We start from the raw sequence: 17,737 nt of genomic DNA, 5'->3' as shown, positions 1-17,737 counted from the left end.
CCTCGGAGACGTTCAAGGAAACGGTCAAGTTACTCAAAATAAAGCACTTGAGAACCGCGGTGTATCATCCCCAAACCGATGGTTTAGTAGAGAGATTTAATCAGACTCTCAAACAGATGCCTCGCAAGGTGGTCAGCGGGGATGGGAGGAATTGGGATCGACTCCTCCCCCTCGTACTCTTTGCCTACCAGGAAGTCCCGCAAGCCTCAACGGGGTTCTCACCCTTTGAATTATTATATGGGCGACAACCCCGGGTCATATTGGACATTCTAAAGGAAGGTTGGGAAGGAGAGGCCCTTCCCACAACTAATATTTTGGAATATATCGAGCAGTTACGCGATAGATTTGAGAAGATTCGACCCATATTAAAAAGTCACATGCAAGAGGCGCAATCAGCACAGGCCCACTATTATGACCGTGGCACGACACTCCGGGAGTTCCAGCCGGGGGATCGAGTCATGGTATTGGTTCCCACCTCCCACTCTAAACTACTTGCCCACTGGCAAGGGCCATATGAAGTTAAAGAGCGAAAGGGACTCGTCGACTATTTGGTGAAACAACCCAATCGTTGACCGAGAGAGCGGATATATCACGTGAACCTGCTGAAACCGTGGAAGGAAAGGGACCCTGATCCCACCTCCGGCCAGCCCCGCTCCCTTTTTGCTCAAAGTAACACCCTTAACTTCGGTTCTAATTTAAATAACCAACAGAGGCGGGAGCTAGAGACAGTTATCTCGTCTGTCCCGGAGGTGGTTGACGAAATCCCCGGAAGGACTTCTCTGGTTGCCCATGACATTGTGACTGAACCCGGGGTCATAGTCTGAGAACGCCCGTACCGTCTTCCCGAGGCAAAGAAAGCAGAAGTGGAACTGGAAATCAAGCGCATGCTGGACCTAGGAGTCATAGAGGAGAGTCATAGTCCCTGGTCCAGCCCAATTGTCTTGGTTCCTAAGCCCGATGGAAGTTGGAGGTTTTGCAATGACTTCCGTCGACTTAATCAGGTCTCACTATTTGATGCTTATCCCATGCTTCGAGTGGACGACCTCCTTGAGAGGCTTGGACAGGCAGAATACTTGACCACACTTGACATGACCAAAGGGTACTGGCAGGTTCCTTTAATGGACTCCGCAAAGGGTAAAACCGCATTTAGCACCCCTAGTGGGCACTGGCAGTATCGTGTCCTTCCATTCGGGTTACATGGGGCTCCTGCAACTTTCCAGTATCTGGTGGACAAAGTGCTCCGCCCCCATAACACGTATAGTGCTGCCTACCTGAATGACGTTGTCATCTATTCCAGCACCTGGAAGGAACACCTACAGCACGTTGGAGCCGTGTTATGGACGCTGGGAGAAGCCGGTCTTCGCATCAACCCAAAGAAATGTTTCTTTGGATTGGAGGAAGCCAAGTATTTGGGCTACCTGGTGGGTCGTGGTACGGTGAAGCCGCAGTGCTCTAAAATACAAGCCATTTTGACATGGCCCCGTCCGCGAACCAAGCGGCAAGTCCAGGCATTTCTCGGATTAGCGGGGTATTACTGCCGGTTTGTACCATGTTTTTCGGAGAGAGCCGTGCCCTTGACTAATTTAACAAAGAAGAGGGCTCCTAACACTGTGGTATGGACTGATATGACTGAGGCAGCCTTCAGTGACTTAAAAAAGGCCCTGACGTCAGCACCCGTTTTAAAGGCGCCTGATTTTTCACGGCCTTTTATCCTCTAGACGGACGCTTCGGACACAGGCCTAGGGGCAGTGCTGAGCCAAAGTGTCGATGGTGCTGAACACCCCATCATGTTTCTGAGCCGGAAACTGTTGGATCGGGAGACCAGATACGCGGCAGTGGAGAGGGAGGCTCTTGCGATTAAGTGGCCGATCACACAGTTGAGATACTACCTCTTGGGTCGGGAGTTTACTCTAGTCACGGACCATGCCCCTTTACAGTGGATGGCCCTACACAAGGAGTCTAACCCACGAGTCACGAGGTGGTTCCTCGATCTGTAACATTACAAGTTTTCGCTCATTCATCGGAAGGGTTCTCTACACGCCAATGCTGATGCTCTCTCCCGCGTTCATGACCTCTCGGTGCAGGACGCCTGACCCGACGGGTCTGGGCTAAGGGGGGGGCCCTGTCACACACGTGTGTTTAGGAGACAGCTAAAGGGCTTAAATACAGGTAGTTCCATGCCAGACCAAGGGGGGGCGGAGTGCACTAATTTTCCCTCTCGATCTTTTGCAGACCATTCTAGGGAAATCCCACCCGGCTCTGGGGCAGCCACTGACGTCACTTCTGGTTCCGGTCGGGATGACATCACTTCCGCTACTGGCCTTTAAAGCTGCCATCTTGCTACCTGGAGAGCAGTTCTGTTTTGGACTCGGTTGAATGAACATGTCGATGTTTTTCGATACTTTTTGCAGCTGTAATCGATTAAATGGGTGGCTGCCCCAAACCTTCTTGATGTCTTTTGGTTGTTTTTCTGACAACATATATAAATGGCCACTAGGGGGCATATTAGAACCTCAAACACAACTGCACCACAAAAGTCCCAGTTCAATTGCATGTTGCTTACTTACTCTTGTGTTTGGGGTTGTTGTCTTATTGAAACATCCATTTCACATAACATAATCTTTTCAAGTATTTTGTTGTATTCAAACTGATCCAAGATCCCTCAGGATGTCCCACAGGGAAGCTTGATCAACTGAGTCGAACACTTAACGAAAATCGACAAAGGCTGCAAAGAAACTTTGCTGATATTCGCATTTATGCTCCATGAGAACCCTCAGTGCCAGGATGTGGTCGATGGTAGACTTCTTAGGTGTAAAATTAGACTGTTCCGGTCGTTGGTAGGTGAGCAAGTGATCACGGATCCTACTGAGGACGACCCTAGCAAGGACTTTACCCGGCACCAAGAGCAGTGTTATCCCCCTGCAGTTGCTGCAATCCAGGCGATCACCCTTCCCTTTCCAGACTGCTATTATTTTTAATCAATGAGTGAATCAATTACTCAGAACAAGCAGAGTGCATGCCATGACAGTTTGGTCTGTTGTTTTTCTATTACACTACTACAAGTAAATGATTTACCAAGCAGAAATATCACTACTACTAATGACAGGGGTTCATCAGGTTACTTAATGTTGCACTGCTATTTCTTTGAACACACTACCAATCAAAAGTTTTAGAACACCTCAGTTTTTCAGTTTTTATGGAAATACACAAAATTTAATGTCTTAATGTTTCATAAAATCAAGCCATGGAACAAATAAAAAATGGTAAATAAAAAAATAAGTCAAGGAAATATTAACTGTACAAAATATTGATTCATTAAAATTTTACTGATAGAACAGCCAAACTATGGTAAACCCTTTTGATTCAGAATGCCAGCCACTCTGTGCAAGTCACCAACTCTGCCTCCAGATCACCACTGTACTCACTGACACTTTGATTTTTTTTTTTTTTTTCAGCTTCTCTAAATGAAAGGCCTACACTTTTAATGATAATGATGCTCCATTTCATTTCATTTAATTACAGTTTTCTTGCCATTGTCACTGGAATTTACAACTTTCTACAGTGTAATATTGTCCAAGTACTATTTCAGAGTATGTAGTAACAGTCTGTTCCAACTCTGCTTTAAAACAGACAGAGGGTTTTTAAGTAATCAACAGAACCAAGGACACTTGTGCAATTTTTTTGCTTAAACATGCAAGGTTTAATTTACTTTAATTGGTGCATAAAATCTGTTGGTTGTAACCTATTATTTCTTCCCTGAAGAAGGCCCATCTGTGGTATTCTGAAATATATATTTTTTCAGTTTTTGCTGCCCTCAATTTTAAATGTAACCCTCTGGCAGTTAATTGCTTAACTTTTCACCATTTTAGGCCAGTCATTGCATTTCAACTGATTGAATTTGAAAAAGAAAAAAAAAAACTTTAAAAACTGAGGTGTTCTAAACCTTTTGACTGGTAGTGTGTGTGTGTGTGTGTGTGTGTGTGTGTATATATATTGTGACAGATTAGGGTCTCCGTGACCCCTTGAACCCTCAGACTAGACGTCAGACACCAGGTAAAAGTCCAAATATTTCTTTTATTTAGACAATAATGTGCACAAAGCACCCTCCACTCCACAATACTCATATAACTAATCAATAAACAATACACAATAATCAATCCTCCACTCCCAGATGCGTTGCCACCCTTCCACCCAGCTCAGCTCCCCGTCTGGGATTTCCCATAGTCCTTTTATAGTCCTTGATCCGGAAGTGTTTCGCCCTCTCTGTCCATGTGACTAGGAACACTTCCGGGTCATATAAAAACTCTTCTTCACCCCGGAGGCACGTCGTTTCCTGTCATGTGATCATGACGCACCTCCGGGTTATAGGGCACGTAAGAGTCCGACAGCCTCCCTACAGCGACTCCTGGTGGCCCCCATGGTATCCAGCAGGGCTGTGCATATAAACTACAGAGTCCATGATGCCCTGCTGGAATTCGGGGCACGTCCACGCTGCTGGGAGAGCTCCTCCTGGCGGCCTGGGGGTGAGGGCCGGAGTAGAAAGCCGGCAATCCTTCACAATATATATCCCTAGAATTATACTGCACCTTTTAAAAATAGATTGAACCCACCAAACAGCTACTTGTTGCAAGATCAACTACTCAGTTGAAATCTTAAGTCACAATTAAGTGCCAAAAAAGGTAGATGGAATTCCCAGGAAAAAACAGAAAAGAGAATGTAACCTCCAAGAGGAACGTAAAAATTTACTGAAAGTAAATTAAACTTGCAAAACAGTTATTAGGGTTACCAGTTTTGACAAAAGTCCAAATATATAGGAAGTTATAATTCTTGTGCAGCAGGCATCAATGGGCTTCACAGAAACTGCTGGTTTTGTAATGGTACGTTTTAGCTATGGCAAACAGGGTTAATTCTTAAGAAAAGTATGCTTGTTTTTAAGAAAGAATGCGTAGATGACCATATAAACATGAAGGTTTTGTACCTGAACATAAAATGATCAAAGTCAATTTAATGTAACAGTGGAGTTATAAGTCCAGTGCAGACAAAAAGGGAGCCAGATAGGAAGGCTAAGAGTAGGAGGAAGATGATGAATGCAAGAAAGATGGCAACAAAAAGGCTGTTACTTAACCAACTGCAAGAAGGGACTCTGTAAATCTGAGAATGTGGTAAGAAACATTCTACTATTTGATATGAGATAAACATAATTTAGGCATATTATACACTCTGGCCACTCCATTAGTTTCACTTGCATGTTAGTATGAAATAACTTGTTCTTCTAAATATCCAGTCATGTGGTAGCAACTCAATGTACATAGCAGGAAGACATGGTCAAGAGTTTTACTTGAGGTCTGACCAAATATCAGACTGGGCATGATATGTGAACTAAGCAACTTTGACATGGTATGGAAAAGGAGGTTATAAGACCACATGATCACCTCAACTAAATAATCAAAGCTTGACAAAATGTCATCTAATTTGATGAATCAGAATTCTGTGCTATCATGCAGATGGTAGGATTAGAATCTGGCACAAAAAGCATGGATCCCTAAATCCATTCTAACTGGTGTTAAATATACAGGCAGAGGATGACCATATAATGGTGTCATGAATATTTTCTTAGCACACATTATGCCTTTTCAATATGAGTTCAAAATAAAACAAATGGAAGAAACTAACAATTCTGGAGGCAGAATGGGACCCAAGCACTATTACACACATGTACCTAAAAAGGTGGACACTAAGTAGAATTGATTAACCATTTTGTATTAAGTGGACTTACTTCAATTGCTTGATTTTATTTTTATTGCTTGGTATCGCATAGCTACTGGGTGTTTGAATAAGTTGAAGATGCTTTTTAAAACTACAACAGCCTAAATCTTGAGTTCTTGCATGGTCTCCAGGATCTCATGCTTAACTAACCTGACTCTGAAACCCTCATACTTGAGCTTTAGGTCAGGACTTCCCATGACTTTGCATGAGAAGAGACAGGCAGATAATCCTGGGGGGATCCCAGGTTAGGCTCTGGATACAACAGGAATATAAACAGAAAGTGCAACTTTGCTGGAGGATGGAGCAGAATGTTTCTGGTAGGAAGGAACTTTTCTATTAAATGTTAAAAAGTAGAACTTTAAAAAGATGATTTATTCCTTTCTATGCTGGTACAGCCTGTTATGTTCAAATGGGTTGTCATGTTTCTTGGCAACTACCACAAAATGTACCTTGTTTGTTATTGCTTTGGTGTGTGTTTAAGAATTACCTTACTGTTTTGATAATATCTAATTAGTTTAAGTAGAAAGTATAATAAGCTCTGCTATATTGTAAGTCGGATAAAGTATTGTTTGGCTATACGTGTTTTTGTTGATAGGAGTTAAGAACTGGTTTAAATCAAATGTTTAATGCAGAACTTCTACATAATCTACATATGGTATCAAAAGCTGTTCCAGCTGATTTCGGAAGCACGATTTTAGATTTGTGAACTTTAGATGATGGCACACGTGTGCTTCATATAACTACAGTTTCTGTGTTACACAAGCACTCCTCAATATCTGAAAGCAATTTTCAGAGTCAAAAAAATATAAAAAAGGCAAGGTTGTCTTGGAAAAAGGATGATCACATCATATCTTCATTAGCTTTATAAGATTGGTAAGAAGGATGATCAGAAAAGAAAGCAGGGGGTGAAATTCAGACCAAGAATGCTCTGAGTTGCTACTGACATTTCAAGCAATGAATGAAATGGGCTGTCTGAAAAGACTATAAACATCTAGCAGTAGCGGCTTGTATAGTGTTCATATGTTATTTTGCTTTTATTTAAGGCACTATCTATTTGAATAATGCTTAATAAATGTGCAAGTGTCTCTCCTGCCTGTTCTGATACTCTATGTAATTGCCTGGAGTTACAGATGTTTAAAAAAAAAAAAAAAAAAAAGAAGGGGCTGGTATTGAGTTATAACAGTAGTCAATCCTGACAGTGTGATAAAAGTATGAGATTTGGGACATTCAGTTTTGGTCTGCGTAATAAAAGAGTATAAACGTGGAGCAGGGTCACAATACAGGACCCTACCAGTACAAAACAGCTTTAATATGACATGTAACCAGTGTGTTGTGATTTTTTAGAAAACCGTCCAAGCTTAACCAAACTAGTTGAAATAATATCTAAAGACAGTTTGCTGTTGTAGTGCTTTTTTTTTATGCTGCCGGATATGATGTTAAACAAATCAATATTACAGTGAAGCTTGACTGTCCATATCATAGAATTTGGGTAAAACTTCACACATCAAACTAGCTTCTGGATATTTCTCATCTTTACTTCCTTTTATAGCACCATTCTCCCCATCCATATACACCTCTGTAGTCAAGCATTCACTGAAAGAACTGCAATTAGTACAATAATAATTACATTACAAAACAAGTACTCTGTATATATGTGTCACAAAATATTAATGTATGGTTGAGGGCTTTAGTAAACACAAATTTAATATCACAATGCCTACAGTGCCAGACACCAGTGTGAATCCTTTTCTAACTCCTTTACACTGCAATGGGTTAGAACCTGAGATAAAAGAAAGTGGGGTACAATTTGTGTCTTTTTCATGCCTCAAATGAATTTCAATAGGAGCTTCCTTGATCAGCTGATTTTTTCTTGTTGCTCCATCTAGAATGGTGTTAGGTTGGAATAATGTTGTGAGATGCACACAGTGATGAGTCTTTGAATGAAAAGCATACAGGTCTGTTAATGCTGTTTGAATTCTTACTGGTCTCACTTATCAATCTTCCCCAAACCTGGATGTCCATTTTTGGGTGACAGCCTAACATGGGAAGAATCTTGGAAGTGCTATACACATTTGACTTGTGAATGGGGTTAGCTTAGACAATGGGCCTATTTATCACCTTTCGAACCTTTTTACATACATTAACTGATTTATACCTTTTTTCACAACTTTGTTCTAGAGATCACTGGATAGTTGTCTTTTACCAAAAGTTGTCAGTCTTGAGATTCATGATCCAGAAAAGTACATTTATAGAAGCAGATGATTTAGGGCTTAAGTTGAAACAATGTTATCAATCTTCCAAACAGTATACAGCAGCACAAAACAATCAAAGTAAAATGCTAGATTATACTATAGAAATCAGCAAATATAATTCAAGGGGCTTCATATTCAGGCTAGAGTATCCAGAGTGCAGTTTGGGTGACCACATTACAAAACACAAAAGAAGCAATGAAATATTTTTGGATTAAAGGATATGCCCTACTTTTTTCTTTATCTAATAAAACTTATTAAGCATTCATAAAAATTAGGACTGCTTGGAGAATGATTAATACCTGAAGTTAAATGTAAAGAAACACAAGTAATAATATCCATCCATCCATTTTCCAACCCGCTGAATCCGAACACAGGGTCACGGGGATCTGCTGGAGCCAATCCCAGCCAACACAGGGCACAAGCCAGGAACCAATCCCAGGCAGGGTGCCAACCCACCGCAGGACACACACAAACACACCCACACACCAAGCATACACTAGGGCCAATTTAGAATCGCCAATCCACCTAACCAGCATGTCTTTGGACTGTGGGAGGAAACCGGAGCGCCCGGAGGAAACCCACGCAGACACGGGGAGAACATGCAAACTCCACGCAGGGAGGACCCAGGAAGCGAACCCAGCGCTGCTGCCTCACAGTTGGGAGACCTGGGGACCTCGGTTCGCTTCGCACAAATTTTCCCTCCTGAGGTAAATTACTTAGTGAATACCAGAGTGTTTTTATTAGGGATTTAGATGCCTAGATGGCATTTTGGGACTAGGAACAGCAAAGCTGCTCCCAACGATGTGATTAGTATGTGAAATTTTGCTTTGGGACTCCAATTTTTTTCCTAGAAAAATGTATTTATTGATCACACCTGCACTTAAATTCATGCTGGGCAGTGTCTGTTACTTCTGATAGTTTGTGATCTCTGTTGTATGCATTTATATTGAAAAGAAGAAAAAAAAAACTTCCTTAAAAATGCACTAACCTTGTTTTAGCACACAAACATTGGACTATGATTATTTCCTTCACTTTTCAAAGACTCCCCTGTCCTAATTGAACACTGTACTTATTGTACTTATAATTCCAGGAAAGACACCACTCTGAATCCAATAGCCCAAACTTGTAAGGCCATTAGCTTTGTGTTTCAAAATCATTTTAGACACCTATATACTATTTATATTTTAACTTATGCAAGCATAATACAAACAGAAGATATTCTACAGCTGGTGGAACACACAGACAGTCGGCCCTCAAATGAAAGGGAATGGAAAACAATCAGATCGACATGGGGGAATGAAATGGATTGATACCAGCATTTGTCATCTTTGGAGTAAATGACTAAAGCTGTAGTGAGCACCACAAAAATAGCATCTGATGTAAGCAAACACTTCAAGATTGGTATAGGCTGAAGGTTGGTCTTAGCAGGGGTGTAGTTGACCAATATAATGATAAACTTTATTATGAATTCTGGACATGCAAGCATCAATATCAACAGTGGCTCCCTTGGGGGAAAAAATAAGGGTATATTTTGTAAATAGTGGTGTCTTTGACATCTTGTGGAAAGTTAAGGAGTGCTGAGCAAATGTATAAAGTACTATGCATTTTAATGGTGTTTGGGCTTGTGTAACATTTATGAGGAAATACTTTTTAACTCTTTGAATTTGTGTGCCATCCATCTCTGTTTATAGTTGTCATTCTTACTGAACTTGCATTCCATTTCTAAAGGCTTGGGTGTTAGGTTTGCATTAACCTCTTCCTTTGTGTTATATTTTTTTCTTTAAAAAAAAAAAAAAAAAAACTGTACAAAGCATTTGCACTTTTTGGCTTGAAAAATTAAAATTTTATTAAATCTCATCTTTCTACTGTAAAACGAGCAAAACACTAAAAGTACAAAGTCATAAGCGTAGAAATTATAATAATGGAAACAAATAATAATATGAACAGAACACTGCACATGTGTGTATGATGCAAACGTTACTTTTGTATTCACCAGAATCACTTTCAGTTTCACTGCCTGAAGACAGATTCACCTCATCATCACTGCATTTCTTACAAGACGGCATTATGAGGCTATAAGACGTGTCTACACCATTGCCCTTGTAATCCTCGGGCCTGACACTTACATAAAACATGTCTATAACTTTTGCCCAAGTAGCATTTGGCATTAACGCTGCTGGCACTTTAACAGCCCGAGTAATTCTTAGGTCTTATGCAAGACGCGTCTATACCGTTGCCCAAATGACACATGGGACTAACAATTTTTAAAGCCAGTGATGCTTGGGTCCAACTCTAAGAAGGTTAAAACCCTGCAGTTTACTAAGAAAATGTGATTAGAGTTCAGTATCTTGACACCAAGAAAGCATTTGTTTAAGCTCTTCAATTGAACAGATATGCACATGATAAGTTATTGAACCTGTCAGGTGTCCAAGCTCGGTATTTGGTATTTTTTGATCCTTAGCTCATCAGAACTTGCATGGACTTTGTCCTAGGGGATTTTTATTAAAGGCTCCCACAGATGCAAAAGATAAGAAGGTGCTGATATTGTGTATGACTTCTCAATCATGTTTTTGCCCCGATGCTGTGCTGAGGTTGCAGATCCTGTTGTTCTTCTGAGCCAAACTCTGTGCATGACTTGGTTTTGTGATTTAAGTGCAAGTCCACGCAATAAGCTGTCAGTGTTTTGTGTCGTCTTCATTTTCTGTACAAAATTTGACTTGCGTGTCTCTGTGTGTGTGTGTGTGTGTATGTATATATATATATATATATATATATATATGTGCCATACTGCTAGTATTCTAGGCATGATGGCATGTATCATATGGGAATAGTCCTCTAGGCATGATGGCATGTATCATCTTACTTTGTGGTGAACTTCATATCCAGGGGTACAGATTTTTTGAGTGGTAGGCAGAAAACACTTAGCATTTTATATAGCTGGATAGATACATCGATCAGCCACAATAACAAAGCCACAAACAGGTGAAGTCAATAACATTGTCTTTTACAATGGCAGCCGTCAAGGGGTAGGATAGATTAGGCAGCAAGTTAACAGTCAGTTCTTAAAGGTGATGATGGACAAGCATCAAGGATCTGAATGACTTTGACAAGGGCCAAAGTGTGATGGCTAGATAACTGAGTCAGTGCATCTCCAAAATGGCAGGACTTGTGGGGGTGTTCCAAGTATGCAGTGGTTAGTACCTTCCAAAACAGGTCCAAGGAAGAATAACCAGTGAAGTCTCTAAGGGTCATGGATACCAAAGACTCAATGATGCATATGGAGAGAGAAGCCTAGCCTGTCTGGTCTGATCCCATAGAAGAGTTACTGTAGCACAAATTGTTAAAAAAAATGTAATGCTGGCCATAACTGAAAGCTGTCAGAACATAGCTTGCTGGGTCTGGGGCTGCACAGCCATAGATCTGTTAAGAGTGCCCATGTTAACCCCCTGTCTACAGCCAAAAGCAACTACAACAGGTGAGTGTCAGAACTGAACCATGGAGAAATGGAAGAAAGTGGCCTCATCTGACAAATCACATTTTCTTTTAGATCATATGGACAGATACATGTGTGTGCGTTCTTTACCTCAGGAAGATATGGCAGCAGGATGCCCTGAACTACATCATTGTGATACCATGTAACATTGTCATCAACTGTCAAAACACAGAAACATAAACATAAATAAGGCCAGGGCCTCACAAGCACCCACTGCCCAGTAAAATATATCGGTTAAGAACTGCCTAAATTGAAATGGTAACACCTTAATTTGGGAATCAAATTACAATGGACGAGCAGTAATATGAAGGAAACAATACACAGACTATACACACATGCGAACTGCACACTACATGCCCAGTAGCAGTGCCTCCACTGTGTAGCCAGGTGTTTGCTGGTTAACATGAGGACAGTATCTACGTGCAAATCTGATCTTTCAACACCAAGATTGTGCACTTCTTTGAAACAGGAGCATCATACTGCTAGCTTCTTTTCCATGAACTGTACGGAGCACACATGGGCTTATCTTGTGGGCTTTTCAAACTTAAATGGTCCTCCTCAGTGCTGGGTAAAATCAAGAAGCAGTATTATTTCCAAAAACTGTCAAAGATGGTGAGTCCAGCCAAAACCTAAACGGTTTCATTCCCCACTGGAAATGTAATTATACCAACTATAACTTATGCATATCATATATGTACACATGCAGGGTGTCTATACATTTTCAGTCCTTTTCATTTTTTCCTTTACAGGGTATCCCATAATGAAAGCCATAATCCAGAGGTTTTTTATTTTCTCTTTAATCTCCCCCACCTACAAATACAGGAATTGCTCATTTTACTGGGCCTTGAAAAACAGGCAATGTAACCAGGAGAATTTATATAAAAAGAATTACTGAAGAAAAGAAAAAACGTTTCTTAAAAGATAATGAAGAGTACAGACTACTGTTTTATAGGCTAAAACTAAACTCTGTGACAGTATTTTTATTCATACATTTTTACGGTATGTCTGCTTAAATTAGCCAACATAGAGAGTTCTTAAAATAAAACCATGCAGAACTGCCTTCTACACTGATGCTCTGTAAAGAGGTGAATAATAAAGGCATGATTTTTAAACTCTTAACTCTCTGCTGAAAACCTCTAATGCACATTGTTCTAGAGCTCATTGTTTTACCTCATTATCAGTTTTAAAGACTTGTTTCAATTTTAGAAACCAATAAAATGTTTTAGAGGGAGTGTCTATCAGTTACATATCACTTTCTACAATTTCATATTACTGTACAGGAAGAGTTTTGATAAAACTACCCATTCCTAACTCATGAAGGCAGCATGAAGTAGATGGTAAAAACACACTTTAAATCCATTACATTGTCAATTTCCCACCAAACTTGTATGCTGAAGGGAACTGACAAAAGATTTCAAAGTATTCTGTTCCTTATAAAGTAGCAAGAAATAACCCAGCCTCCATTTTGGAGCCAGTCCCAAACCCGAATAAATGGGGAGGGCTGGTGTTAAGAAAGGCACAATGTTTTGGCTTGAACACTAGGAGATACAGTTGTGCTTGAAAGTTTGTGAACCCTTTAGAATTTTCTATATTTCTGCATAAATATGACCTAAAACATCATCAGATTTTCACTCAAGTCCTAAAAGTAGATAAAGAGAAACCAGTTAAACAAAGGAGACAAACATATTATACTTGGTCATTTATTTATTGAGGAAAATGATCGAATATTACATATTTGTGAGTGGCAAAAGTATGTGAACCTCTAGGATTAGCAGTTTGCAGGTGAAATTAAGAGTCAGGTGTTTTCAATCAATGGGATGAGGACCGCAGAAAGAGTTGTTGATGCTCATCAGGCTGGAAAAGGTTACAAAACTATCTCTAAAGAGTTTGGACTCCACCAGTCCAACGTCAGACAGATTGTGTACATCCATCCATCCTCTTCCGTTTATCCGAGGTCAGGTTGCGGGGGCAGCAGCTTGAGCAGAGATGCCCAGACTTCCCTCTCCCCGGCCACTTCTAGCTCTTCCGGGAGAATTCCAAGGCGTTCCCAGACCAACTGAGAGACATAGTCCCTCCAGCATGTCCTGGATCTTCCCTGGGGCCTCCTCCCGGTTGGACGTGCCCGGAAAACCTCACCAGGGAGGCGTCCTGATACAGATGCCCGAGCCACCTCATTTGACTCCTCTCGATGCGGAGGAGCAGCGGCTCTACTCTTGGCCCCTCCTGGATGACTGAGCTTCTCAACCTCTTTAAGGGAGAGCCCAGACACCCTGAGGAGGAAACTCATTTCAGCCGCTTGTATTTGTGATCTCGTTCTTTCGGTCACTACCCATAGCTCATGACCATAGGTGAGGGTAGGAACATAGATCGACCGGTAAATTGAGAGCTTTGCCTTATGGCTCAGCTCCTTTTTCACCACGACAGACCGATGCAGAGCCCGCATCACTGTGGATGCCGCACCGATCCGCCTGCCGATCTCACGTTCCATTCTTCCCTCACTCGTGAACAAGACCCCGAGATACTTGAACTCCTCCACTTGAAGCAGGATCTCGCTCTCAACCCTGACAGGGCACTCCACCCTTTTCCGGCTGAGGATCATGGTCTCGGATTTGGAGGTGCTGATTCCCATCCCAGCCACTTCACACTCAGCTGCGAACCGATCCAGAGAGAGCTGAAGATCACGGCCTGATGAAGCAAACAGGACAACATCATCTGCAAAAAGCAGTGACCCAATCCTGAGTCCACCAAACCGGACCCCCTCAACACCCTTGCTGCGCCTAGAAATTCTGTCCATAAAAGTTATGAACAGAATCGGTGACAAAGGGCAACACTGGCGGAGTCCAACTCTCACTGGAAATGGGTTCGACTTACTGCCGGCAATGCGGACCAAGCTCTGACACCGGTTGTACAGGGACCGAACAGCCCTTATCAGGGGGTCCGGTACCCCATACTCCCGGAGCACCCCCCCCACAGGATTCCCAGAGGGACACGGTTGAACGCCTTTTCAAAGTCCACAAAACAGTCTTGTAGACTGGTTGGGCAAACTCCCATGCACCCTCCAGGACTCTGCTAAGGGTGTAAAGCTGGTCCACTGTTCCGCGACCTGGATAAAAACCATATTGTTCCTCCCAAATCCAAGGTTCGACTATCCGATGGACCCTCCTCTCCAGAACCCCCGAATAGACTTTTCCAGGGAGGCTGAGGAGTGTGATCCCTCTGTAGTTGGAACACACCCTCCGGTCCCCCTTCTTAAAGAGGGGGACCACCACCCCGGTCTGCCAATCCAGAGGCACTGTCCCTGATGTCCATGCGATGTTGCAGAGACGTGTCAACCAAGAAAGCCCTACAACATCCACAGCCTTGAGGAACTCTGGGCGTATCTCATCCACCCCCGGGACCCTGCCACCAAGGAGTTTTTTGACCACCTCGGTGAACTCAGTCCCAGAGATGGGGGAGTCCACCTCCGAGTCCCCAGGCTCTGCTTCCTCATTGGAAGGCATGTTAATGGGATTGGGGTTTTGCAGTTTTGCAAGGAGGTACGGGCAACTCTTACTCCATCATGTTGTGCAAAATTAACAGAATTATCCCAAAAGATTCCTTGCTATAATAGATGTGAGAGATGGTTCAACAAAATACCTGGGTTGGGTGAGGGTGTGGTGGGTAATGAATAGTTACAAATTGTTGTCTTTTCAATTTTTTAGGTTAATTTTTTGAATGATTATTTTCTTTCTTTTTTGGGGTAAGCGCTTGGAAACGGAGGCAAACTGATCACAATCGCAGGCCATGATAAATTGTTGTGAAAAAATGTTGAATGGCATTAATATTTTTTCAAGGCATTGTACAATAATCATTTATTTCTTTCTCTCTCAACCTTAACAGTTTAAAAAATATTTGAGATTTTACTTTTTGATGTCAGAACCAATCAATATTACTGCATAAAAATAAAAAACATATCTTGTGCTGGATAAGAAAAACACTGGAATGAACGTCATTCAATACAGTTTTAAGGGCAGAATGTCTTGAATACCACACCATGAAATGAAGAAGGCATGTAGAAAAAAAAGCAGCCTTTTTTCTTGCATTTAGCATAGCTGGGCATACACAGAGAGTCAATATACAATTAACTAACCATGTGCATCTATAGATTGTGAGAAGAAAAACAGAGTAATGGGAGAAAATATTTGACACGTGAGGAAAAACTTGCAAAGTCTACACAGACAATTACCGAAAGACTGATTTTAACTCTGCATGCATGAGGCATCAGTGCTATTACTGTATGTTTCTTAGCCCACACTGAAAATTACCCATACAGGGAGAAAAAATATACATATATATCAATTAAGCCTCTAAGTATGATCACATAAATAATAATGATCTTTCCTACCTGCTACTTAAGGAATTAATACACAGGCCTACTGTAAAATTTTATAATAACTTTCCAAGTCTACCCCAATGTTACGAGGGGTGTGCAATAATTTATCTATCCGAGTATGAAAGAAAGTAGCAAGCATGTTGAAACAAGTCTGAGCATGTTGTGACATGTCTCAAGGTTACTCATACACAGTTGTGGCTCAGTGCGAGTCTAACATTCCAAGAGACAGGATGTTGGGAGAGTCTTTGTACTAATCAAATAAGAAAATGCTAGATTTGGAGCAACATTCAGTGATAAAATATCTCACAAAATAATGGAAAAAGCCAAAGGAGATCCTTTGACGCATGATTGCAGTTTATGGCAAGTCTGCCCCAGCATCCTACAAAGTAAAACATTGGAGTAAGCAGTTTAAGTGGGGAAGAGGGTCCATTGAAGATGACCCTCACACAGGATGGCCTGTGGAAACATCTTCCACAGAAATGTGCACGAAAGTTGAGGATTTAATTTTGTCAGACAGACAAATTAAGGTTTCCTGAATAGCTGAAGAAATGGGCATATCGGCAGGTACAGTTTGGAAAACAATTCGTGAAAAGTTGGGCATGTTAAAGTTCAGTGCAAGATGGGTTCCAAGAATGCTGATGCCATGTCAGGCGGCCATGAGGCTCCAGTGCTGTTAGGAGAACTTGGAGATGCTCCGTCAAGACCAAGTGAATTTTTTTCATTGTTTGGTGACTGGAGATGAGACTTGGGTCTATCACAGAGATCCTGAGTCCAAATGAAGTCAATGCGGTGGAAGCACAAGTCATCCCCAACCCCAAAAAAGTTCAAGACAGAAAAATCTGCAGGCAAAGTCATGGCCAATGTCTTCTGGGATATTGAAGGACCTTTACTTCTGGAGTTCATGCCACACAAGACAACCATAACTGGGGAGAATTATGCCAACACAATTATCTCTTTGCTGGAGTCAATCAAGGTGAAAAGACGAGGAAAAGTAACAGGAGGTGTGCTGCTTCTTCACGACAATGGACTGGTTCACGTCGCCACAATCACAGGCTGTGAATGTGGGTTCCAGCAGCTGAACCATCCATTCTACAGTCCTGACCTGTCTCCCTCAGATTTCCTGTTCCAAGTTTTGACAAAATCTCTCAGTGGACAGCGGTTTTCAAGCAACGAGAATGTCAAGGTAGCTGTGACGTCCTGGTTTGAAGGTCAAACAAAAACAATTTTTTTTAAGGGGTTAAAGTCACTGCAGGAAAAGTGGATGAAATGTATGGAGCTATCAGGAGACTATATTGAAAAATAAAAAAAATCATTTTTTGAAAACTCATTTCTTTCCTACTGAGGAAGATATTATACTTAAAAGTGTAGGACAATCGTACTATTGTTTACATATAGTTTCTTGTTTCCTGTTCATTTACAGGAAAAAATCTTTGTCAAGGTCCCATTAAAATCAGAGGTAAGGAAGGAACCTTTAATCTTGCAGTCAAAGGAGGATCATACAGCATGACACTAGATTGTGTACCTAACTACAACAGCATGTTGGTATCCCATTAATACTCAGAAGAACAAGAATTCATCAGGGCCTGGACTCAGCAAAAAGTCAGAATATTGAGCTGCAGTTGGTGATTGTGATTTCAACCTTATCCTGTTGTCTTCTCAATCATATTGTGGAAATAATCCATGGGTACATGGAATGTGAAGAGCAGATGCATAAAAAAAGTGGACACTTCATTTAAAACACATTTCCATAATGACTTTGACATGACATTATCATACTGGAAACATTTTAAAATAGTTTCACTATTCTGAATAAATGTTGCCAAGACTATGTACTATGATACTATGTGTATTCAT

This window comes from Erpetoichthys calabaricus, chromosome 6 (assembly GCF_900747795.2).
Source record: "Erpetoichthys calabaricus chromosome 6, fErpCal1.3, whole genome shotgun sequence".
In the NCBI taxonomy this organism is placed as follows: Eukaryota; Metazoa; Chordata; class Cladistia; order Polypteriformes; family Polypteridae; genus Erpetoichthys; species Erpetoichthys calabaricus.
The sequence above is the reverse complement of the archived record's forward strand: the minus strand, read 5'-3'. Positions refer to the sequence as shown.